At 46.4% G+C, this 27,820-nt stretch overlaps 1 protein-coding gene across 3 annotated transcripts in view; it reads right to left on the bottom strand.

Moving 5' to 3' along the window:
- LOC118385460 (LHFPL tetraspan subfamily member 2a protein-like) overlaps positions 1–27,820 on the bottom strand; it is an 84,980-nt gene that overhangs the window by 30,545 nt on the left and 26,615 nt on the right. Inside the window, exons 2-3 of one of the 3 annotated variants that reach the window (XM_052521418.1) lie at positions 21,841–21,904; positions 20,137–20,198 (exon numbers count right to left, since the gene is read on the bottom strand). The exons of 1 other annotated variant lie outside the window; for it this stretch is intronic. The gene's annotated coding sequence lies outside the window, so the exon portion shown is untranslated. The remainder of the gene's footprint in view (positions 1–20,136; positions 20,199–21,840; positions 21,905–27,820) is intronic. One more of the 3 variants, XM_035772600.2, reaches the window with a different exon arrangement.

Genomic DNA, 27,820 nt, shown 5'->3' with positions numbered 1-27,820 from the left:
CTAATCTATGTAGAATATTGGCCTGTTGGAAACTACAACTCCCGACTACATTGCACAGTTCGGGCTTGATCTGACTTACCCGCTAGAGAAACTGCTCATTGAGCTCACAGAAAAAAAACGGGACGAAATTACGATTTAAATAATTGAACAGACTTTGGTCAATTAGTTGTTTAAAAAATGGAAAATAACTGACATTTCGGTTAATCGCTCAGCACTAACACACACACACACACACACACACACACACACACACACACACACACACACACACACACACACACACACACACACACACACACACACACACACACACACACACACACACACACACACACACACACTGTCATAAAGCTTGCCTGACTGACCTAATACCTAATAAGACCCCCTGCCAGCTGCACTGAACCCGTGACCCTAGACACCCTAGGGTGTGTCTATGTGTGTGTACACAATACCACCCCCGCTACACTTCATCTGCACTACAGAGGACACAAATCTGCCTGTCACAGTGTGACACAGTCTGAACAGCAGGGAGTCCCTCAGCACACTAGAATTGACAGGAAACTATCTGCATATCTATGGTAATACCACAGCTACGGTAAAGCGTCTCCCGGACGACGAAGTGGTTCATTCTGGGTGGTGGATGGTGCATGGTGGTCTCTCAATCGCATCTCTCTCTTCCTCCCTCCCTGTTTCTCTCTCCCTTCCTATTCTCTCTCCCACTCCCTGGGGATAACTGTAGGTCAAACACTCATACATACACATACTGATGCTATGGATGGAATGACTATACAATTAGATCCACACATCAGGTTTTCATTAGGAAGACCCAAATAACGTCATCCGTCCATCAACTCAGGGCAGGCAGGAGAACAACAATTAGTGTGTTTCTAGACATCCCCTAAATGCTGGCCCAGGGTCAGATTTCTTCAGATCCACCTAATGGTTAAGGTTATGATTTGGGGTTAGGCTTGTAACTATCCGTTCTCCTCGGACCACAGCAGGGCCTTTGGCATTGCAACTTTGGCTAGTTTATGCTTTTTGCAAAACGACAAGTCCTTCACTCTCCTGAAAACCCCTTTCAGCTGCTACTGTACCCATGGCCTACTATAGACCTACTGAAAACCACTCTCAGCTGCTACTGTACCCATGGCCTACTATAGACCTACTGAAAACCCCTTTCAGCTGCTACTGTACCCATGGCCTACTATAGACCTACTGAAAACCCCTTTCAGCTGCTACTGTACCCATGGCCTACTATAGACCTACTGAAAACCACTCTCAGCTGCTACTGTACCCATGGCCTACTATAGACCTACTGAAAACCACTCTCAGCTGCTACTGTACCCATGGCCTACTATAGACCTACTGAAAACCCCTTTCAGCTGCTACTGTACCCATGGCCTACTATAGACCTACTGAAAACCCCTTACAGCTGCTACTGTACCCATGGCCTACTATAGACCTACTGAAAACCACTCTCAGCTGCTACTGTACCCATGGCCTACTATAGACCTACTGAAAACCACTCTCAGCTGCTACTGTACCCATGGCCTACTATAGACCTACTGAAAACCCCTTTCAGCTGCTACTGTACCCATGGCCTACTATAGGCCTACCTACTGAAAACCCCTTTCAGCTCTACTGTACCCATGGCCTCCTAGCTGCTACTGTACCCATGGCCTACTATAGACCCCTTTCAGCTGCTACTGAAAACCCTGACCTAAAACCCCTTTCAGCTGCTACTGTACCCATGGCCTACTATAGACCTACTGAAAACCCCTTTCAGCTGCTACTGTACCCATGGCCTCCTATAGACCTACTGAAAACCACTCTCAGCTGCTACTGTACCCATGGCCTACTATAGACCTACTGAAAACCCCTTTCAGCTGCTACTGTACCCATGGCCTACTATAGACCTACTGAAAACCCCTTTCAGCTGCTACTGTACCCATGGCCTACTATAGACCTACTGAAAACCACTCTCAGCTGCTACTGTACCCATGGCCTACTATAGACCTACTGAAAACCACTCTCAGCTGCTACTGTACCCATGGCCTACTATAGACCTACTGAAAACCACTCTCAGCTGCTACTGTACCCATGGCCTACTATAGACCTACTGAAAACCACTCTCAGCTGCTACTGTACCCATGGCCTACTATAGACCTACTGAAAACCACTCTCAGCTGCTACTGTACCGCAGAGCAACTTCTGAAAAACGCACTGCCTCTTCAAAAACATAAACCATTACAATAGTAGAACATTCCCATGGCCTACTATAGACCTACTGAAAAACAACTTGGGAGTCATCAGTGTGAGTCAGGATGAGGAAGAGACCCTCTTCACCTCTGGCATAAACACAAGATCAGAGGACACACACAGATGTATGCACATACACACTTGCAAGCACATATACCCCCCCCGCCCCCCACACACACACACAACTTAGTCCTCTGGTAATAAGTAAATAAGTATATGACTTAACAATGGTAGTAGTGCCAGTGTTTGGTGACAAATGTCTGCAGTGCTCAACATTTCCATTGTGAGAATGTCAACCTTTGCCAGGGCTACTGTGTAACCTGTTCAACACTACAGATACATTATGATTCAGAAGATGGAACCTAATATTTACATCCCATAGCATTAGTCACCCCCTTTGTTAGACTTGGGAAGCATTGCCAATCAGGAAAAATAACACTTGAAACGGTCTTCTAAACACTACGAGGTAGAGGTGAGTGTGGAGCGCTCTCATTGGCTAAGCTGAGCTAAACATGACAACAAGTAATGTTCGTGTATATACTCTGATGAGAGAACGGCTTGACACACCACCAAACAGAAGATTAGAAAAACAAAATGATTCAATTTGTTTGCCATATTCTCCTCCTTCAGTGCAACTCCTCCCCCTGGACTCACAGCCAGCACTGATTGGTCAGACACCGGAGCCACAGCCCTGAGAGGGTCCACATTAAAGGTCGTCACAGGTCCAACAGGACCTAAATTCCCGAGATCCAACCTGGGACCTGTGCGGACCCGGGTCCTAAATTCGGACTTTTGTCTCGGATCTGGGTCGGGTCTGATACAATTGCCAAGGGACTCGGTTATGTGCAATTAAAACGGGTTTACCGACTGGACCAGATTGGACCTGCCTTCTGTTAATGTACTGTTTGTGTGATGAGAACTGTGCAAGCTTGTTATCTGTGTCAAGCCAATTGCAACTCTATAAAACGTATAGCTTAAATCCAGCTGAAACTGGCTCCAGTTGCTCACCACGTGCGCCTGCTGCTGAGGTCAGAGAGAGAGAGAAGGAGAGAGAGAGAGAGAGAAGGAGAGAGAGAGAAGGAGAGAGAGAGAGAGGAGAGAGAGAAAGAGAGAGAGAGAGAGAGAGAGAGAGAGAGAGAGAGAGAGAGAGAGAGAGAGAGAGAGAGAGAGAGAGAGAGAGAGAGAGAGAGAGGAGAGAGAGAAAGAGAGAGAGAGAGAGAGAGAGAGAGAGAGAGAGAGAGAGAGAGAGAGAGAGAGAGAGAGAGAGAGAGAAGGAGAGAGAGAGAGAAGGAGAGAGAGAAAGAGAGAGAAGGAGAGAGAGAGAGAGAGAGAGAGAGAGAGAGAGAGAGAGAGAGAGAGGAGAGAGAGAGAAGAGAGAGAGAGAGAGAGAGAGAGAGAGAGAGAGAGAGAGAGAGAGAGAGAGAGAGAGAGAGAGAGAGAGAGAGAGAGAGAGAGAGAGAGAGAGAGAGAGAGAGAGAGAGAGAGAGAGAGAGAGAGAGAGAGGGAGAAAAGTTAAAGGAGAAAGTGTACCGTGAACAGTAGCTGACAAGGGGAATGTCCTCGGGAATAAGTTTTAATATTGTAGCGGACAAAGATGAGAAGAATGTTGCCTAAGCCAAATGGACTGTTGTGCAACTCGCTATTCAGGTTTGATGCAATTTTCTACCTTTCATTTATTTATTTTCGTATTTACTTTCAATTGTTTCGCCATTTATAATAATTATTATTATTATGGGCCTGTTGTAAAATAAATAATCCTATTGCTGTGATCTGTTGGGCAGCCCTATGGTAGGCAAACACTTTTCATTCTGTTAAGCTATTTTGTTTGGCCAAAAGAAGTTCCAGCTGTAATGCTGTGTTTGCCGATATATAATGTAATTACCGGTGGCCTACTATGCTACTTTCACTCAAACCATGACTTTTAACGCCGCAATATAATAACCTTTTCATATTTTCCCTATAAACAATGACTTGACTTACTTTTGACCCTAAATAAAGTTAAACAACTGTTGTGAAGGTTTGGTGTGGTATGGTTACTATTAGGCTTCGATACAGCAGGCCTATGAAGGCGCTCCAACTGACTCTGAATGTTTTTACGCCGACCAGACTTACTCCTTTAATCAAACAATATGTCCAGATATATCTGGACATCCCTTCAAATTAGTGGATTCATTTATTTCAGCCACACCCGGCGCAGACAGGTGTGTAAAATTGATCACACAGCTATGCGATCTCCATAGACAAACATCGGAAGCAGAATGGCCCTTACTGAGGAGCTCAGTGACTTTCAACATGCCACTGTCATCGGATGCCACCGTTGCAACAAGTCAGTTCATCAAATCCCTGCTAGAGCTGCCCCGGTCAACTGTAAGTGTTCAGCCGCGAAGTGGTAGTGCACACAAGCTCACAGAACGGAACTGCCGAGTGCTGAAGCGCGTAAAAATGGTCGGTCCTCGGTTGCAACACTCACTAGCCAGTTCCAATATGCCTCTGGAAGCAACGTCAGCACAATAACTGTTCGTCGGGAGCTTCCTGAAAAGGGTTTCCATGGCAGAGCAGCCGCACACAAGCCTAACATCACATTGCGCAATGCCACGCATCGGCTGGAGTGGTGTAAAGCTCGCCGCCATTAGACTCTGGAGCAGTGAAAACATGTTCTCTGGAGTGATGAATCACGCTTCACCAACATCAGTGCCCGACCTCACTAATGCTCTTGTGGCTGAATGGATGCAAGTCCCCACAGTCTGTTTTCCACCGTCCTTTTCGGAACGGGTCTGCCTGTCCTCGGGTCCATTCGGATCGGGTCTCTATTTATAAATAAATCATTTATGCATACTGCGGGTCGGGTGCTAAAGCCATGGATCGATTTCGGAACGGGTTTAACTTTCCGGACCCGCGAAGACCTCTAGTCCACATGGCGACCATACCTCAGCCCAGAATTTGGGATAAAACAATAAACTCTGCAGCAAGCCACACAGGGCCTCCCTCTGTGGTGTGTGTCCTGTCTGCTCCTTCTCTCACACACATGCGCAGACTGCTAGCCAGGCAGCTGCCGCTAATGAGCAATATATGGCATTTGACACTCCCAGCCCTGTGACATCACCTAATGACCTCCAGTAACATAACTCGGACGGACGGATGGAATGAGACGGACCGACGGGTGGCCGGACTGAAGGATGGACTGACAGACGGACTGACAGACGGACCGACGGGTGGCCGGACTGAAGGATGGACTGACAGACGGACCGAGGGGTGGCCGGACTGAAGGATGGACTGACCGACGGACCGACGGGTGGCCGGACTGAAGGATGGAAGGAGACGGACCGACGGGTGGCCAGACTGAAGGATGGACTGACAGACGGACCGAGGGGTGGCCGGACTGAAGGATGGACTGACAGACGGACCGACGGGTGGCCGGACTGAAGGATGGAATGAGACGGACCGACGGGTGGCCGGACTGAAGGATGGACTGACAGACGGACCGAGGGGTGGCCGGACTGAAGGATGGACTGACAGACGGACCGACGGGTGGCCGGACTGAAGGATGGAAGGAGACGGACCGACGGGTGGCCAGACTGAAGGATGGACTGACAGACGGACCGAGGGGTGGCCGGACTGAAGGATGGACTGACAGACGGACCGACGGGTGGCCGGACTGAAGGATGGAATGAGACGGACCGACGGGTGGCCGGACTGAAGGATGGACTGACAGACGGACCGAGGGGTGGCCGGACTGAAGGATGGACTGACAGACGGACCGAGGGGTGGCGGACTGAAGGATGGACTGACAGACGGACCGACGGGTGGCCGGACTGAAGGATGGACTGACAGACGGACCGAGGGGTGGCCGGACTGAAGGATGGACTGACAGACGGACCGACGGGTGGCCGGACTGAAGGATGGAAGGAGACGGACCGACGGGTGGCCAGACTGAAGGATGGACTGACAGACGGACCGAGGGGTGGCGGACTGAAGGATGGACTGACAGACGGACCGACGGGTGGCCGGACTGAAGGATGGAATGAGACGGACCGACGGGTGGCCGGACTGAAGGATGGACTGACAGACGGACCGAGGGGTGGCCGGACTGAAGGATGGACTGACAGACGGACCGAGGGGTGGCCGGACTGAAGGATGGACTGACAGACGGACCGACGGGTGGCCGGACTGAAGGATGGACTGACAGACGGACCGAGGGGTGGCCGGACTGAAGGATGGACTGACAGACGGACCGACGGGTGGCCGGACTGAAGGATGGACTGACAGACGGACCGACGGGTGGCCGGACTGAAGGATGGACTGACAGACGGACCGACGGGTGGCCGGACTGAAGGATGGACTGACTAAGTTGTGTGCTGGTGTTTGGCGAACCCCTTTTCAGCCTTTCCCATTGGCCAGTTTTAGAGGCGCATCCTTCATGAGGATGATGTCAGGCCAGTGGTTCTTCAAATCCACCTAAAACATTTAAACCCATCACATGAAGAAACAGATGCATAAGCGGTTCTTTGTGAAAGGAGCGGAGAAGGGTTAGAGAAACCATGCATCGATCCACTTGAGGTAGCAGAGCCGCCGAACACTTCAACAATGTCTACTACTATAATCCATCTGTGTTCACCGTCAGCCAAATATAAAGACTCCTCTGTGACCCTGCGTCTATAAATGCTACAAACAGAACTCTATCTGTCTACTGCTTCTTTTTTTGTAATGTCAAAACTTCCCCTGAAAAATAAACCATCCATCTGTCCATCTGTCCATCCATTTGGCACCTCTTAGGTGCTCTTGTCTTCATTCCTGCGTGTAATGAAATGCTATTGGACTGACAAGACAAGCTGAAGCACTATCAACTTCAGCAGTCAGCAACTCCACCTCAAAAGGCTGAGTGAAGGGTCACCAGAAAGAGGACTTTCGAGATCCACCACCTCAGATTGTTCTGAAATTGTTTCTGTAGTTAGAAACAGATTAGATTATTATTTCTCCAACATTATTTGTTGATTTTTTTTTTTTAGCTTGCTGCCATTAAAATGCCCATCAAAAGTACCGACCCTTATAGCCTTGTGTAGCTGCCACTTGTGTAATTTGGTTTGGGTGAGCGGAGCCTGACACTGACAGACAGCCAGACACACACACACACACACACACACAAGTCTGACACGGTGTATCATTTTACCGATGGAGTGTGTATGGCTGGGCTACTCGGTGCTCTAAGGGTGATTCCTCTTGGCAGATTGTGGGTCTCCGACACAGAGCAGGCCTTCACATCAAAGACTGGAAGGATCAGAGGAGACTGCACAGACAGAAATACCCTCAGCTCTGAATATAGAAGCACACGCACACACACACGCACACACACACACACACACACACACACACACACACACACACACACACACACACACACACACACACACACACACACACACACACACAGACGGTGGGTCGTTTGTCTTCCTTGACACAGATCAATCAACAGCATACCATAGAGCTAAACAGAGAGAGGGACGAGCTCTTGAAGAAGAGAAAGTCAAAAAGAGAAACCAGATCTATTTAGTTTGCTGACTTTGCTCCCTGGAATCAAGGTGCAGATATAATTTTTTTTTAAAGCTATTGTGACAGCAATATAGTGAATGCCTACATATACCGTACAAACAAACAAAGAAAGCAGACATTTCAGACTATTGGGATGAAGGAGGAGGTGAGGAGAGACCCCATATATATTATTGCGATGGAATGCACTTGAGTCCATTTTGTCTTGACTTCGGAGCCAGATCTCCGGACGTGCTTCACATAATATGACTCCAAGCAGTTAATACACATCCATGTGTGTTTTAGATCAGTGCCGTGCCTGTGTGTGTGTGTGTGTGTGTGTGTGTGGTGTGTGTGTGTGTGTGTGTGTGTGTGTGTGTGTGTGTGTGTGTGTGTGTGTGTGTGTGTGTGTGTGTGTGTGTGTGTGTGTGTGTGTGTGTGTGTACGCGTTCTAAATCACCCCAGTCTCCAGTCAGTGTCGAAGAGGTTATCCAGAGCCCCCTCATAAAATCCCAGTGGAAACTGATGGACGGACAAATGGAAAGAAGATGGAAAGACAGCTCACTGAGATTCCCGATGAGTCTGTGGAGTTTCCAGTCGGGGAGAAATCCTAGCAACGACAGGCCACTCTGCTCTGAGACCTGATACACTGTCACAACACTGTGGTCCGGACCAGTTGTGACATCTCCAACACTTACAGAGGCAGCCTATACAGTACGGCACAGCAGTGGTTCTCAAACCTCTCCCCTGGGACCTCCGGCCCTTCCATGTTTTTGATCTATTCCTGAGCTGATTTGAACTAATCATCGAGCCTTTTGTCGCATTCATAACCAAGTGGCAAGGCGGTAAGAAAAATCCAATTGAATGGCCCCTCCAACTGGCAATTACTAGTGGGAAACTTGTCTATCATCCCTGAGCTCTGACTTCTCCCACATTGTGACCTCTGACGTCATCTACGAAGGAAATTGCCTTATTTTTGGCGATTAAATGTACCAACAAAACATTATTTATAAAAAGCGATCTATCAATATGGTTTTTGAATACTATAATTTGTTTACAAGCATGATTTTGTTTATGGTTGACGCAGCTTGTTGGCCATTATTTATGACATCACAACTGGCCATTTCCACCATTTCCACGTTTGCTCCTCGTTCAGGGCTAAGAATAAACTGTGAAACATCTTGTGGTCCCCAAGGAGAGGTTTGAGAAACAATCCAGTACAGTATACAGCAGGCCATTCCACGCCTGCATATCTGAGTCTACATACAGATGGTAAAGATACGTAATATGGTAAAGATACACACACACACACACACACACACACACACACACACACACACACACACACACACACACACACACACACACACACACACACACACACACACACACACTGTCATAAAGCTTGCCTGACTGACCACCTTACTACTAGACATTCCTGCTTTACACAACGACAGCGTTGAAAAGCAACTGGAATGTCAAAACTTCCCCTGAAAAATAAACCATCCATCTGTCCATCTGCCCATCCATTTGGCACCTCTTAGGTGCTCTTGTCTTCATTCCTGCGTGTAATGAAATGCTATTGGACTGACAAGACAAGCTGAAGCACTATCAACTTCAGCAGTCAGCAACTCCATTAGCACCTATGTCAGCTAACCTCTAGGCTGAGTGAAGGGTCGTTCCACCTCAAAAAGCACCAGAAAGAGGACTTTCGAGATCCACCACCTCAGATTGTTCTGAAATTGTTTCTGTAGTTAGAAACAGATGAGATTATTATTTCTCCAACATTATTTGTTGAAATATAATTACATCTCTGATAAATTAAGCTAATTGATTGCATCCAAATGGTCAATTTTAATTCATATAATATTCAATATATAGTACCTAACATCCGATTTTGACCAAACTTTTTTCTAACAATGAGTGAGACATGAAGAATCCAAATGTAACGGCACATCTCCTCTTCATCTGAAGAGGAGTAAGGATCGGACCAAGATGCAGCGTGGTAAGTGTCCATAATGTTTTTAATAAAGACAAGTGAACACGCGAACAAACGCAATAAACGATAACTTGAAATCTACAAAAACCAAAACAGTACCGTGTGGCGACAAATACACACACGGAAACAAACACCCACAAACCAACAGTGAAACCCAGACTACCTAAGTATGATTCTCAATCAGAGACAACTAACGACACCTGCCTCTGATTGAGAACCATACTAGGCCGAACACAGAAACCAAACATGGAAAAACAAACATAGACTTCCCACCCCAACTCACGCCCTGACCATACTAAATAAAGACAAAACATAGACTTCCCACCCCAACTCACGCCCTGACCATACTAAATAAAGACAAAACAAAGGAAATAAAGGTCAGAACGTGACACCAAAGGAATGGTCAGAAGCCACCGACACTCCATACAATTCCCACCCCAACTGGAGCTGCGGCTTTGAGTATTGTTTCTCTGTATTGTATTTCCAGTGAATTTGGTGACGTTTTTCCTCCTGTTCAGAGAAATTTAGAGAAATTAATTAGAAGTTAATCTCATCCTACATCCTGATACTACCAGGTTCTGACCACTAGATGGTGCTGTTTAGGGTGTATTATTGACCATGTATTTGGATTTCTTATGCCTTACTCATTGTTGGAAGAAAGTTTTGTCCAAATCAGATGTTAGGTACTATATTTACTGAAAATTATATGAATCCTATAAATTAAAATGCCCAATATGGATGATGAAATTATATTCCAAGAAAGAATATTATCTGTTTCTAACTACAGAAACGATTACAGGACTATCTGAGATTGTGGGTCATGGCATGCTGAAATGACATGGAATGACCCTGTAGTGAATGTCTAGTACTGCTATTAGCAGATATCGTGGTTGCATACTGTATCTTTCCATGTACTCAGGGACTGAGGAGGTGTAAACACAGGGCTGTGTTGAAGGTGAGGGAGTCTCAGCTATTTCGGAGTGTGGAAAAAAGACAAAATAGAAGGAGGAAAGAGAAGGACATAAGAGGGTGTTTTCTCAGCTGAGGGGTAGTGGTTGGATCCACCCGTCACAGAGGTCTCAATGCCTTTCCTTTTCTCTTCTCTTCCTCCAATCTCTTTCCTTCCTCATGTGTATGTTCGTATATGTGTTTGAATTCTGTGAGGGTGGGAGTATTGGGCATATTGCAGGAAGAGACTTGGAGGGGGGTCCCGGTGTGTGTGTTTGTTTGAGTGTGTCCGTCTTCTTCTTCTCACATTGATATGGCCCTATAAATATCCTTGTCTCATCGCGCACCAGTGACTCCTGTGGCGGGCCGGGCACAGTGCATGCTAACCAAGGTCGCCAGGTGCACGGTGTTTCCTCCGACACATTGGTGCGGCTGGCTTCAGGGTTGGATGCGCACTGTGTTAAGTTAATTTGCCTAAGTTTATCATAATATATGAACAGAATGCAGAGTGATTCGTATTTCCTGCAACTGTCTGAAGAGCAATGAGAATTCCCCGTCTGTGTATGTGCAGTGCGCACATCGACCACTTTGTGTAACCGTTAGCATGATGCTAATTAAAACTCTTCTGGTAGATGGAAAGGCTTTCCCAAAAGCCTTAATTAAAAGTTAACTACAAAGCCGTGCATTCGGAAAGTATTCATTCCCCTTGACTTTTTCCACATTTTGTTACATTACAGCCTTATTCAAAAATGTACGGTACTTGAACACTGCTAAACAGCCTCTGCTAGGTGGGCACTGGTATTAAAGGGTAACTACACCCAAAAATTTCAATTTAATTTTTTTTCCAGACCTCAAAAGTGGTCTCCTAATGTGGTTTAAGCATCGTTGTGGACTTACAACATCTAATTTAGCAGTTTTTTTTTTTCATTTTAAAAAGTGTTATTTTGCGAGTGAAAAGCTGAAGAAACAGGGGGAAACGGAAACTTGGAGAAAAAAAACCTGGAGAAAATTAAATTGGAAAAAAACTAAATGGAATCAGGCAAAAAATAAAACAGATTTTATTCGGCCCTAAATTGACTGGCCTGTGGAGCCCAGTGTCTCGGAGGTTAAGAGGACGTTGGGAAAAAATGACCATCTGACATATCAGAGTCTGCCGTTGTCTTAGTGGGTGGCCAACCAGCAACGCCCCCAGAGAGAGACAGACCGCCAGGCCACACCAGGGGGAGTGGAGTAGGGTTGTTTTGGACAGTCATCTTGTGGAAAGATCTCTGTTTGCTGTTTCAGTGGCACCGCAACAGGACGTTTTTTCCCCAGTTCCTCTGTTTGTGATCTCTGAGCAGTTAGACTACACTGCTGTGATGTCATGCCTCCTTGGAGATGTTTGAAAGACACACACACACACAAACACACACACACATACACACAAAGAAGAAAAGCAACCAAACAAACCCAGATAATATGCTCAACAGTATACAACAGCTCTCACAAAGACTAGGAGAAATCAGAAAACTATTCAACAACATAACAGGCTGACAAGAAAAAGACTGCTTTTTCAGTGACGTCTTAAAACCCCACTTCCCACTGACCAACAGGCTCTCTAGGCCTTAACACTGGTCCCATTATACTTAACCATTTCCAGCCCTCCTTAACCCTTCACATGACCCCAGAATGAAAAGCGGGAGAGGAAAGTCCTTACACTCCCAATCTTCAGCCAAACCCTTTGTGAATGCTTCTGTTTTCCTAACAGGGAGTCAGTAATGTTCTGGAGGGGTTGTGTCCTGCCCAGGGGATGACAGCAGTTTGATTTCAAACTAACTGACCTGAGGGTAACTGCAGAACCTCCCACTGAGCTCCCCAGTACACAACACTATAGACCTGCTGCTAGATGGAAATCTGTCTTAATGCTTTAGACCAACGACCCTCAGGGCAGACCAGGGACTGTGTGTGTGTATGTGTGCGCGTGCGTGCGTGTGCGCGTGTGTGTTATATAGGCGCTCTCAGGAAAACCTGATACTATGCTCCAATCACCAACAGTAAGCACTCACTGGTCCACAGAGGTGTGGGGGAGTTGTACACTGGCTCAGAATCTCAGCCTTCCTATAATGATAAGAGCATCAGGTGATATTGCGTCTGGTTCCTGCTCGCAGCTAAACTAAAGAAAGGTCCAATGCAGATGGTTTTTCTTTCTTCTGATAAAATATCATTTCTGGGTAATAATTAAGTACCTTACTGAGATTGTTTTCAATTAAAATGGTTCAACAGAGCAATTTCTCAAGCAAGAATTTTGCTAGGACTGTCTGCGAGTGGTCTGAGTGGGGAGGGGGAAACTGAAAAGTAGCTGTTATTGGCAGAGAGGTTAGGACCTCCCTTTCTTATTGGTCTGTTAACTAATTTACCTTCACCAGGGAGGCCAAAATTCCATTCCACCAAAACAGGCTGACGTTTCAGGCGGTCTTATCAAACAGCTCTTACACTAAGAGGGCATTATCATCATTTTCACAATTATTCATAGGGTGGAAATATAAAACACAGAAGAAACACGTTTTTGACTGCACTGGGCCTTTACGAGAGTGCGTGGGGGTGGAGATGGTGAAAGATGAGGAGAGAGGTAGAAAGGAAATAGGAAACTGAGGAGAGAAAGACAAGGTGAGAAAGTGAGAGATGTGGACTTGTGCAGGTATTGTCTGGCTGGTCTCGGGGGTAAGTTAGATGTGACATGGCTTTCAACTGGAGACAAAGAAAACGGTGTTACAGACAGTCACGCTCCAGGGAGAATAACTCTACCCCTCTCACTCTACTGTCTGACACACACACACACACACACACACACACACACACACACACACACACACACACACACACACACACACACACACACACACACACACACACACACACACACACACACACACACACACACACACACACACACAGATACACACACACACAAGCAATTTGAAGTCATCGCCAAAAATCTCACAGATAACAACGAAAACTAAAAAGATAACAACCTTTTGAACCTGAGCGATAACATTCCTCAGATCTACAGGCTGTGTGCTTAATCCTGTACACAGAGAGACAGGAAGAGAGCACAAAAACAGGTACCAGATAACAGGAACTGAACCCCTGACACTCTCAGAAACCCCCTTATCCTATCCTCTCTATTCTCTCTGCCCAGGCCAGTGACAATCAGCAGTGCTGATTGTGTTTATTGTTTCAGGGGCTTTCCTCGTTGAGATGACCTTCCCAGATGGTCTCAGCCAGCCAGGCAAGCCAGAGCAGAGCACTATCACTCACACCATTGTTTTCCCACCATGTTGGAAAAACGTTGTCTTCCTCATTCCTGCCGGTTCCACATAATAAACAGACTGGACTGATCTTCTGTGTCGGGGGGGGGGGGGTAATGAATACAGCCTGTGAACTTGGTGAGAGGATGAGGGGGGTTAGGAGGATGTCAGTGTTTCCCCTAAATACATTTAGCAGAGGCGCACTGCAAACCTGTGGACACCTGCTCGTCAAACATCTCATTCCAAAATCATGGGCATTAATATGGAGCTGGTCCCCCCCTTTGCTGCTATAACAGCCTCCACTCTCTGGGAAGACTTTTCACTAGATGTTGGAACATTGCTGCGGGGACTTGCTTCCATTCAGCCACAAGAGCATTAGTGAGGTCGGGCACTGATGTTGGGCGATTAGGCCTTGCTCGCAGTTGGCATTCCAATTCATCCCAAAGGTGTTCGATTGGGTTAAGGTCAGGGCTCTATGCAGGCCAGTCAAGTTCTTCCACACCGATCTCCCCAATTTCGTGATATCCAATTGGTAGTTACAGTCTTGTCCCATCGCTGCAACTCCACTACTGACTCGGGAGAATTTCAAGAGCAATGTGTCCTCCATAAACATGACCCTGCCAAGCCGCACTGCTTCTTGACACACTGCTTCTTGACGCACTGCTTCTTGACACACTGCTTCTTGACGCACTGCTTCTTGACGCACTGCTTCTTGACACACTGCTTCTTGACACACTGCTTCTTGACACACTGCTTCTTGACGCACTGCTTCTTGACACACTGCTTCTTGACGCACTGCTTCTTGACACACTGCTTCTTGACGCACTGCTTCTTGACACACTGCTTCTTGACACACTGCTTCTTGACACACTGCTTCTTGACACACTGCTTACTTAACCTGGAAGCCAGCCGCATCAATGTGTCGGAGCAAACACCGTACAACTGGCGACTGAAGTCAGCTTGTAGGTGCCCGGCCACAAGGAGTCGCTAGAGAGCGATGGGACAAGGACATCCCGGTCGGCCAAACCCTCCCCTAACCCGGACGACGCTGGGCCAATTGTGCGCCGCCTCATGGGTCTCCCGGTCACAGCCTGTGATCGAACCCGGGTCTGTAGTGATGCCTCAAGCACTGAGATGCAGTGCCTTAGACCGCTGCCCCACTCAGGAGGTCTTCGACTAACCATTTCTGTATGGACGTCGCTTTGTGCATAGGGGCAATTGTTATGCTGAAACAGGAAAGGGCCTTCCCCAAACTGCTGCCACGAAGTTGGAATTGTCTAGAATGTCATTGTATGCTGTAGCGTTAAGATTTCCCTTCACTAGCACAACTTGAAAATAAAAGAGAGCCGCACGCACACTCTAGGAGCTCAGATGCAATAATTTAATTACCAACGTTTCGACAGCCAAGCTGTCTTCATCAGGGTATAATCACAAACACTGCGGGATGACTCGTTTATATAGTGTCAAAAGACACAGGTGTCTGTAATCATGGCCAAGAGTGGCCTAATATCATTGGTTAATAATCAAATATTATAATGTCATACAAAGAACAGCATACAAACAACAAATGGATAGCATACGATCATAGATTAATTTGACTACACAAGTTTACAAACAATTACAATGGCAAAGTCACAATGATCACAAGAATGGCTTCAGATCAAAGTCTACGTTGAGACCGTCTTTAAATTAAAGATCCAGGCAACCTCTCGTTTTAACAATAAATTATCAAGGTCACCCCCTCTCCTAGGGAGGGTGACATGTTCGATGCCAATATAACGTAGAGACGAAATCGAGTGGCCTGCCTCCAAGAAGTGGGACGCAACTGGATAAGTAAAGTTTTTGCACCTAATGGTGCTACGATGCTCTGAGATACGTACTTTTAATCCGCAATTTGTTTTACCTACATCATTTTTACCACAATGACAAGTTATAAGATAAATAACTGCCTTCGTGGAGCACGTAATAACACCTTTTATCGATTTCCCTGTTTGTGGGTGTTTGAAGGATCTACATATATAAGTGCCATTGCATTGAGCACAGCCATTACATTTGTCATTTCCATCCAGTAGGGGCGCAAATAAATGTTGTTCAGGAATATCTTGGGGTGGTAAATCAGAGTTTACCAATTGGTCTGTGAGATTTCTGCCCCGCGTGAATACGACCAAGGGAAGGTCTGAAAACACATTTTCCACCATAATTTGCAAATAAATTCATAAAAAATCCTACAATGTGATTTTCTGGATTTTTTTTTCTCATTTCGTCTGTCATAGTTGAAGTGTACCTATGATGAAAATAAATAAAAAAAAATTGGTGGCTGACTAAATACTTTTTTGCCCCACTGTACATATGAGATGAGTAATGTAGGTTATGTAAACATTATATAAAGTGCCACTGTTTAAAGTGACTAGTGATACATTTATTACATCCAATTTTTTATTATTAATGTGACTAAAACTCCACCTTCTCCACTACTGTCTCGTCAATGTAGATAGGGGGCTGCTCCCTCTGCTGTTTCCTGAAGGCCACGATCATCTCCTTTGTTTTGTTGACGTTGAGTGTGAGATTATTTTCCTGACACCACACTCTGAGGGCCCTCATCTCCTCCCTTTAGGTCGTCTCGTCATTGTTGGTAATCAAGCCTACCACTGTAGTGCTGTCTGCAAACTTGATGATTGAGTTGGAGGTGTGCATGACCACGCAGTCATAGGTGAACAGGGAGTACAGGAGAGGGCTGAAAACGCACCCTTGTGGGGCCCCAGTGTTGATGATCAGCGTGGTGGAGATGTTGTTTCTTACCCTCACCACCTGGGATCGGCCCGTCAGAAAGTCCAGGACCCAGTTGCACAGGGCATCTGGACTGGCAGCCCTGCGAGGGTTAACACGTTTAAATGTTTTACTCACGTTGATTGCGGTGAAGGAGAGTCCGCAGGTTTTGGTATCGGGCCGTGTCAGTGGCACTGTATTGTCCTCAAAGCGAGCAAAGAAGTTGTTTAATTTGTCTGGGAGCAAGACGTCAGTGTCCGCGATGGGGCTGGTTTTCTTTTTGTAATCCGTGATTGACTGTAGACCCTGCCACATACGTCTCGTGTCTGAGCCGTTGAATTGAGACTCTACTTTGTCTTTTAGCTTGTTTGATTGCCTTGCGGTGGGAAAAGCTACACTGTTTGTATTCGGTCATGTTTCCGGTCGCCTTGCCATGATTGCCGGGGCGGCAGTGTAGCCTAGTGGTTAGAGCGTTGGACTAGTAAGGTTGCAAGTTCAAACCCCTGAGCTGACAAGGTACAAATCTGTCATTCTGCCCCTGAACAGGCAGTTAACCCACTGTTCCTAGGCCGTCATTGAAAATAAGAATTTGTTCCTAACTGACTTGCCTAGTTAAATAAAGGTAAAAAAAATTGAATTAAAAGCAATGATTCGCACTTTCAGTTTTGAGCGAATGCTGCCATCTATCCATGGTTTCTTGTTGGGGAAGGTTTTAATAGTCACCGTGAGTACAAAATCACCGATTCACTTGCTAATTACTCGCTCACCGAATCAGCGTACACATCAATGTTGTTGTCTGAGGCTATCCGGAACATATCCCAGTCCACGTGATCAAAGCAATCTTGAAGCGTTGAATCAGATTGGTCGGACCAGCGTTGAACAGACCTGAGCACAGGCGTTTCCTGTTTTATTTTCTGTCTATAGGCTGGGAGCAACAACATGGAGTCGTGGTCATATTTTCCAAAAGGAGGGCGAGGGAGGGATTTGTATGCGTCGTGGAAGTTAGAGTAACAATGATCCAGAATTTTTCCAGCCCAGGTCGCGCATTCGAAATGCTGATAAAATTTAGGGAGCCTTGTTTTCAGATTAGCTTTGTTAAAATCCTCAGCGACAATAAATGCAGCCTTAGGATATATGGTTTCCAGTTTACATAGAGTCCAATTAAGTTCTTTCAGGGCATTCATGTCTGCTTGGTGGGATATACAGGACTGTGATTATAATCGAAGAGAATTCTCTTGGTAGATGATGCGGTCTGCATTTGATTGTGAGGAATTCTAGGTCAGGTGAACAAAAGGACTTGAGTTCCTGTATGTTGTTATGATCACACCACGACTCCTTAATCAGAAGGCATACACCCCTGCCCTTCTTCTTATCAGAGAGATGTTTGTTTCTGTCGGCGCGATGCGTGAAGAAACCTGGTGGCTGTACCGACTCTGACAACGTATCCTGAGTGAGCCATGTTTCCAAGAAACAGAGAATGTTACAATCTCTGATGTCTCTCTGGAAGGCAACCCTTGCCCTAATTTCGTCCACCTTGTTGTCAAGAGACTGGACATTGGCGAGTAGTATACTCGGGAGCGGTGAGCGATGTGCCCGTCTACGGAGCCTGACCAGAAGACCGCTGCGTCTGCCCCGCCATTGTTTTGAGTCGCCTACTGGGATCCGATCCATTGTCCTGGGTGGTGTTCCAAACAGAGGATCCGCTTCGGGAAAGTCGTATTCCCGGTCGTAATGTTGTTAAGTTGACGTTGCTCTCATATCCAATAGTTCTTCCCGGCTGTATGTAATGAGACTTAAGAATTCCTGGGGTAACAATGTAAGAAATAATACATTTGAAAAAAAAAACATAATACTGCATATTCCTAAGAACGAGTAGCGAGGCGACCATCTCTGTCGGCGCCAGTGGCATCCTACGGTACAACATTAAATGTCACTGAGCTCTGCAGTAAGGCCATTCTACTGCCAATTTTGTCTATGGAGATTGCATGGCTGTGTGTTCGATTTTATACACCTGTCAGCAACTGGTGTAGCTGAAATAGCCGAATCCACTCATTTCAAGGGTTGTCCACATACTTTGTGTATACAGTGTATGTAGAAAAGACAATGTAGCAATATATTTTATAAGATCATCTATGAGAATTTACAATCACCAAAATAAAAACTAGACAATCAGGGAGAATCCGAAATTCAAAAAATGTCATGGCAAAATGTGTATAATTGCAAGAAATGTGTTTCAAAACTAAACATTTTCTCTCAGCCCCATAGCAAATGTGTAGAATTGCAGTAAACTAGCTTTAAAAGGGTCAAATGTTTGCTTTGCCCCATAGTAAAATGTTTAGAATTGCAGTAAACTAGCTTTAAAAGGGTCAAATGTTTGCTTTACCCCATAGTAGAATGTGTAGAATTGCAGGAAATTTGCTTTCAAACGGCAACATTTTGTCTCAGCGGTAAAACCCCGCCATTGGCCATGCCCACTAACTATGCCACCGCTGCTAAAACAAATCCTAGGGGAAACACTGGATGTTGCTGGGGTTTGGAGGTGTCATTGTCTTTGGGTTTATGGGGGTTATGGTGGTTCAACCAGCTAACACTACAGTATACTGTAATTCACTAAAGCACAGAGAACTAAAGTATTAGTACTGTAAAAATACTGCTAGGCTACAGTATGTCTTGGCTTGAGAACCGGGGTTATGATCCCCTAGCATATGTAACATTCACATAAAGATGATTCTTGTCTGAGACCTGAAGACCCCAAGTTAATGCCCATAGCACTCAGACAACCTGGGTTCAAATCAGCTGACACATGCTTACAGCTGAACAATGGGACCTTGGGGACAAGGCTGTCGTTCCATCAGGTTAGGACAGGTGCCAGGAACCCAATACAATAGCAACAAAGACAGGAAACCATGACTCTGTTTGTTTGAGTGGACAAGGTTAGCTACGCAGTTGGGTATTATTATTATTATTATAATGATGATGCAACAGGTATTATTAGTTCTCCTAATCTGATTTGTTAAAAATACAATGGGAAAAGCAGCACATGCACGTTATGCATGTTAAAGGGCCAGTTCGGGATTTTGGCAACGAGCTCTTTATCTACTCCCCCAGAGTCAAATTAACTCATGGAGACCATTTTTATGTCTCTGCGTCCAATATGCGCTGACGCCTCATTAGCAACTTCCTTCGAACTGAACAGATACATAAAAATGGTATCCATGAGTTCATCTGACTCTGGGGGAATTAGATAAATGGCTTAATTGTCAAAATCACAAACTATCCCTTTACGTTTCAGAATTAGGTTCTCCATGAGGTCAATACATTTATCCTGGAATCAGAATCGGACTCTGTGCTAACCTTTTGTGTGGAGTCTTGAGGACGAGCCAGAGTCCTGGTTATGCAAGTCTTCTCTTCAGAACCTGTAGAGGCAGCAGATATGATGCATTACAGAGTGACACACACGCTCTCGCGCTTGTGCACATGCCAAATGCTTATATTATGAAACCACAGCATCTCTAGAGAGACCACAGGTTAAGTAGTGGTTAGAATGTTGGACTAGAAACCGAAATGTTGCAAGCTCGAATCCCCGAGCTGACAAGGTAAAAATCTGTCATTCTGGCCCTGAACAAGGCAGTCAATGAAAATAAGAGTTTGTTCTTAACTGACTTGCCTAGTTAAATAAAGGTTTTTAAAAAAAAAATTCATTTTGGTTGAAGGATCTACAATGACGCCTGACAAGACCAATGAAAACCGCTCTTTGCTGGATGCCCCGCCCTTCCACAGGTGAGGGGCTCGGATTCATTCATTCAATGATTCCTCTCTTCAGCTCGGTGTGAACAGGAAGGATTCACTACAACAAACAACTGGAAGACGAGACCGTCTTACATTAGTCACCCCTGTTGTCGTAGGTTTGGCAAGCGAAGCCGGAGATTTGGTTCCTATAGGCCTGGCCCTAGGGAGAGCCAATCTGATGGCTAAATCGTGGCATAAGACGGCTGAAATCACAGTGTCTGCTTAAAAGCCATACTGGCTGCCAATTCCTGATCTTCTGAGAACATCATTTGAAGGGTCGACCTGAAGTGTGAGAGGAATGGGAGATACATCAGTTCTGAGGCAGAGGGCTCATAGTGAGGATGACTGGCTACTATTTTGAACTGTGTGTGATGAGCTTTCTGGCCCTCAGAGCCCTCAGAGCAGAGTGGAAGAGGAGACTTCCAGTGGCTCTAAGAGTCAGGCTGGTTCCCAGAATTTCCCTCTTCAAGTTCGTCAGCAGGCTCCATCACCATCATCTACCATCCGCTGACCTGCTCCCTTCGCTCAAACCATGAACTGACCCTTGGTGACATCGTACAGTGTGACGTGATAATCTCCTGGGACAGGAGAGGGACACTTGGCAACGGGCCGTGTGCACAATACCCAGACTGACGCATCTGGGGGGTCGGGTCTGAGTGGTCTGCCACGGGCCGTTTTCATTTAGGACCCGTTGGGATCCAGGCTTGGGGCATGATCCTATTTCCCCATAGTATGTTGTACCAAAGTTGACTGACTGAAAGGGAATGTAACGTTATGAATATAACTACTGTTCCCTGAAGGAGGGAAACAAGGTACAAGACCTGTTGAGCCCCGCTCCGCTCGTTACGGGGCTCGGTGACGGGAAGGAATGAATCCGAGCCTCACGCTCGTGACCTAAGGCAGGGCTTCCAGCGAGGAGAAGTTTTCATTGGCAGGCGTCATAGTGGATTATACCTGGTTTCCCTCCTTCAGGGAACAGTAGTTATAGTCATAATGTTCAATTTGTGGAATGACTGTGTGTGTTCTCAAGAGGAACACTGTGGCATGGCATCTAGAGCCAACTGATTTACAGAACACAGCTTTACTGTCAGAGAGAGAAGGAGTAGATTAGAAGGAGGAATCACTGGGGTTGTTTCAATGGTTGCTCTGCAGTTTCACACAACTTATTTCCAGGTACATAGGGAAAAAAATACAGATTTAAACTCCAGGGAGATTTACACTGAGTGTACAAAACATTAAGAACACTTGCTCTTTCCATGACAGACTGACCAGATGAATCCAGGTGAAAGCTATGATCCCTTATTGATGTCACTTGTTAAATCCACTTCAAGCACTGTAGATGAAGGGGAGAAGACAGGTTAATAAGGCTCTTTTAGCCTTGAGGCAATTGAGACATGGATTGTGTATGTGTGCCATTCAGAGTGTGACTGGGCAAGACGGCAGAATGAAGTGCCTTTGAACGGGGTAGGAGGTGCCAGGCGCACCGGTTTGTGTAAAGAACTGCAACGCTGCTGGGTTTTTCACGCTCAACAGTTTCCTCTATCAATAGGTTTCCACTACCCAAAGGACATCCAGCCAACTTGCAGTGGTATAAAGTACTTACGTAAAAATACTTGAAGGTACTACTTAAGTAGTTTCTTGGGGAATCTGTACTTTACTTTACTATTTATATTTTTGACAACTTTTACTTCACTACATTCCGAAAGAAAATGATGTACTTTTTACTTTTTACATTTTCCCTGACACCCAAAAGTACTCGATACATTTGGAAAGCTTAGCAGGCAGAAAAATGGTCCAATTCACACACTTATCAATAGAACATCCCAGGTCATCCCTACTGCCTCTGATCTGGAGGACTCACTAAACAGAGAACATCCCTGGTCATCCCTACTGCCTCTGATCTGGAGGACTCACTAAACAGAGAACATCCCTGGTCATCCCTACTGCCTCTGATCTGGAGGACTCACTAAACAGAGAACATCCCTGGTCATCCCTACTGCCTCTGATCTGGAGGACTCACTAAACAGAGAACATCCCAGGTCATCCCTACTGCCTCTGATCTGGAGGACTCACTAAACAGAGAACATCCCAGGTCATCCCTACTGCCTCTGATCTGGAGGACTCACTAAACGGAGCACATCCCTGGTCATCCCTACTGCCTCTGATCTGGAGGACTCACTAAACAGAGAACATACCTGGTCATCCCTACTGCCTCTGATCTGGAGGACTCATTAAACACAGAACATCCCTGGTCATCCCTACTGCCTCTGATCTGGAGGACTCATTAAACAGAGAACATCCCTGGTCATCCCTACTGTCTCTGATCTGGCGGACTCACTAAACAGAGAACATCCCTGGTCATCCCTACTGCCTCTGATCTGGCGGACTCACTAAACAGAGAACATACCTGGTCATCCCTACTGCCTCTGATCTGGCAGACTCACTAAACAGAGAACATCCCTGGTCATCCCTACTGCCTCTGATCTGGAGGACTCATTAAACAGAGAACATCCCTGGTCATCCCTACTGTCTCTGATCTGGAGGACTCACTAAACAGAGAACATCCCTGGTCATCCCTACTGTCTCTGATCTGGAGGACTCACTAAACAGAGAACATCCCAGGTCATCCCTACTGCCTCTGATCTGGAGGACTCACTAAACAGAGAACATCCCTGGTCATCCCTACTGCCTCTGATCTGGAGGACTCACTAAACAGAGAACATACCTGGTCATCCCTACTGCCTCTGATCTGGAGGACTCATTAAACAGAGAACATCCCTGGTCATCCCTACTGCCTCTGATCTGGAGGACTCACTAAACAGAGAACATACCTGGTCATCTCTACTGCCTCTGATCTGGAGGACTCATTAAACAGAGAACATCCCTGGTCATCCCTACTGCCTCTGATCTGGAGGACTCACTAAACAGAGAACATACCTGGTCATCCCTACTGCCTCTGATCTGGAGGACTCACTAAACAGAGAACATACCTGGTCGTCCCTACTGCCTCTGATCTGGAGGACTCACTAAACAGAGAACATCCCTGGTCATCCCTACTGCCTCTGATCTGGAGGACTCACTAAACAGAGAACATCCCTGGTCATCCCTACTGCCTCTGATCTGTCAGACTCACTAAACAGAGAACATACCTGGTCATCCCTACTGCCTCTGATCTGGAGGACTCACTAAACAGAGAACATCCCTGGTCATCCCTACTGCCTCTGATCTGGAGGACTCACTAAACAGAGAACATCCCTGGTCATCCCTACTGCCTCTGATCTGGAGGACTCACTAAACAGAGAACATCCCTGGTCATCCCTACTGCCTCTGATCTGTCAGACTCACTAAACAGAGAACATACCTGGTCATCCCTACTGCCTCTGATCTGGAGGACTCACTAAACAGAGAACATCCCTGGTCATCCCTACTGCCTCTGATCTGTCAGACTCACTAAACAGAGAACATACCTGGTCATCCCTACTGCCTCTGATCTGGAGGACTCACTAAACAGAGAACATCCCTGGTCATCCCTACTGCCTCTGATCTGGAGGACTCACTAAACAGAGAACATCCCTGGTCATCCCTACTGTCTCTGATCTGTCAGACTCACTAAACAGAGAACATCCTGGTCATCCCTACTGTCTCTGATCTGGAGGACTCACTAAACAGAGAACATCCCTGGTCATCCCTACTGCCTCTGATCTGGAGGACTCACTAAACAGAGAACATCCCTGGTCATCCCTACTGCCTCTGATCTGGAGGACTCACTAAACAGAGAACATCCCTGGTCATCCCTACTGTCTCTGATCTGTCAGACTCACTAAACAGAGAACATCCCTGGTCATCCCTACTGTCTCTGATCTGGAGGACTCACTAAACAGAGAACATCCCTGGTCATCCCTACTGCCTCTGATCTGGAGGACTCACTAAACAGAGAACATCCCTGGTCATCCCTACTGCCTCTGATCTGGAGGACTCACTAAACAGAGAACATCCCTGGTCATCCCTACTGCCTCTGATCTGGAGGACTCACTAAACAGAGAACATCCCTGGTCATCCCTACTGCCTCTGATCTGTCAGACTCACTAAACAGAGAACATACCTGGTCATCCCTACTGCCTCTGATCTGGAGGACTCACTAAACAGAGAACATCCCTGGTCATCCCTACTGCCTCTGATCTGGAGGACTCACTAAACAGAGAACATCCCTGGTCATCCCTACTGTCTCTGATCTGTCAGACTCACTAAACAGAGAACATCCCTGGTCATCCCTACTGCCTCTGATCTGGAGGACTCACTAAACAGAGAACATACCTGGTCGTCCCTACTGCCTCTGATCTGGAGGACTCACTAAACAGAGAACATACCTGGTCGTCCCTACTGTCTCTGATCTATAGGACTCACTAAACAGAGAACATCCCTGGTCATCCCTACTGCCTCTGATCTGGAGGACTCACTAAACAGAGAACATCCCTGGTCATCCCTACTGCCTCTGATCTGTCAGACTCACTAAACAGAGAACATCCCTGGTCATCCCTACTGCCTCTGATCTGGAGGACTCACTAAACAGAGAACATCCCTGGTCATCCCTACTGTCTCTGATCTGGAGGACTCATTAAACAGAGAACATCCCTGGTCATCCCTACTGCCTCTGATCTGTCAGACTCACTAAACAGAGAACATCCCTGGTCATCCCTACTGCCTCTGATCTGGAGGACTCACTAAACAGAGAACATCCCTGGTCATCCCTACTGTCTCTGATCTGGAGGACTCACTAAACAGAGAACATCCCTGGTCATCCCTACTGCCTCTGATCTGGAGGACTCACTAAACAGAGAACATCCCTGGTCATCCCTACTGTCTCTGATCTGGTGGACTCACTAAACAGAGAACATCCCTGGTCATCCCTACTGCCTCTGATCTGGAGGACTCACTAAACAGAGAACATCCCTGGTCATCCCTACTGTCTCTGATCTGGAGGACTCACTAAACAGAGAACATCCCTGGTCATCCCTACTGCCTCTGATCTGGAGGACTCACTAAACAGAGAACATCCCTGGTCATCCCTACTGCCTCTGATCTGGAGGACTCACTAAACAGAGAACATCCCTGGTCATCCCTACTGCCTCTGATCTGGAGGACTCACTAAACAGAGAACATCCCTGGTCATCCCTACTGCCTCTGATCTGGAGGACTCACTAAACAGAGAACATCCCTGGTCATCCCTACTGCCTCTGATCTGTAGGACTCACTAAACAGAGAACATCCCTGGTCATCCCTACTGCCTCTGATCTGTCAGACTCACTAAACAGAGAACATCCCTGGTCATCCCTACTGCCTCTGATCTGGAGGACTCACTAAACAGAGAACATCCCTGGTCATCCCTACTGCCTCTGATCTGGAGGACTCATTAAACAGAGAACATCCCTGGTCATCCCTACTGCCTCTGATCTGTCAGACTCACTAAACAGAGAACATCCCTGGTCATCCCTACTGCCTCTGATCTGGAGGACTCACTAAACAGAGAACATCCCTGGTCATCCCTACTGTCTCTGATCTGGAGGACTCACTAAACAGAGAACATCCCTGGTCATCCCTACTGCCTCTGATCTGGAGGACTCACTAAACAGAGAACATCCCTGGTCATCCCTACTGTCTCTGATCTGGTGGACTCACTAAACAGAGAACATCCCTGGTCATCCCTACTGCCTCTGATCTGGAGGACTCACTAAACAGAGAACATCCCTGGTCATCCCTACTGTCTCTGATCTGGAGGACTCACTAAACAGAGAACATCCCTGGTCATCCCTACTGCCTCTGATCTGGAGGACTCACTAAACAGAGAACATCCCTGGTCATCCCTACTGCCTCTGATCTGGAGGACTCACTAAACAGAGAACATCCCTGGTCATCCCTACTGCCTCTGATCTGGAGGACTCACTAAACAGAGAACATCCCTGGTCATCCCTACTGCCTCTGATCTGGAGGACTCACTAAACAGAGAACATCCCTGGTCATCCCTACTGCCTCTGATCTGGAGGACTCACTAAACAGAGAACATCCCTGGTCATCCCTACTGCCTCTGATCTGGAGGACTCACTAAACAGAGAACATCCCTGGTCATCCCTACTGCCTCTGATCTGGAGGACTCACTAAACAGAGAACATCCCTGGTCATCCCTACTGCCTCTGATCTGGAGGACTCACTAAACAGAGAACATCCCTGGTCATCCCTACTGCCTCTGATCTGGAGGACTCACTAAACAGAGAACATCCCTGGTCATCTCTACTGCCTCTGATCTGGAGGACTCACTAAACAGAGAACATCCCTGGTCATCCCTACTGCCTCTGATCTGGAGGACTCACTAAACAGAGAACATCCCTGGTCATCCCTACTGCCTCTGATCTGGAGGACTCACTAAACAGAGAACATCACTAAACAGAGAACATACCTGGTCATCCCTACTGCCTCTGATCTGGAGGACTCACTAAACAGAGAACATCCCTGGTCATCCCTACTGCCTCTGATCTGGAGGACTCACTAAACAGAGAACATCCCTGGTCATCCCTACTGCCTCTGATCTGGAGGACTCACTAAACAGAGAACATCCCTGGTCATCCCTACTGCCTCTGATCTGGAGGACTCACTAAACAGAGAACATCCCTGGTCGTCCCTACTGCCTCTGATCTGGAGGACTCACTAAACAGAGAACATCCCTGGTCATCCCTACTGCCTCTGATCTGGAGGACTCACTAAACAGAGAACATCCCTGGTCTTCCCTACTGCCTCTGATCTGGAGGACTCACTAAACACATGCTTAGTTTGTAAATGATATCTGAGTGTTGGAGTGTGCAACTGGCTATCTGTAAAAAAAATAAACTGTAAAAAAAAATTTAACTAGAAAATGTGGCCGTCTGCTCTGCTTAATATAAGGCATTTAAAATGATTTATACTTGTCCTTTTACTTTAGATACTTGAGTATATTTGAGCATTTACATTTACTTTTGATACTTAAGTCTTTCTAAAACCAAATACTTTTAGACTTTTACTCAAGTAGTATTTTACTGGGTGACTTTCACTTTTACTTGAGTAATTTTCTGTTAAGGTATCTTTACTTTTGTTCAAGTATGACAATTTGGTACTTTTTCCACCACTGCCAAAAAAGGGGGGGTGCAACTCAATATTAGGAAGGTGTTCTTAATGTGTTGTCCACAACCATCTTCACAAAGACAGTGCTTCCGTTTGCTTT

The sequence above is a fragment of the Oncorhynchus keta genome, chromosome 6 (assembly GCF_023373465.1).
Source record: "Oncorhynchus keta strain PuntledgeMale-10-30-2019 chromosome 6, Oket_V2, whole genome shotgun sequence".
NCBI classification, from domain to species: domain Eukaryota; kingdom Metazoa; phylum Chordata; class Actinopteri; order Salmoniformes; family Salmonidae; genus Oncorhynchus; species Oncorhynchus keta.
This window is presented reverse-complemented; position numbering and strand designations above follow the sequence as displayed.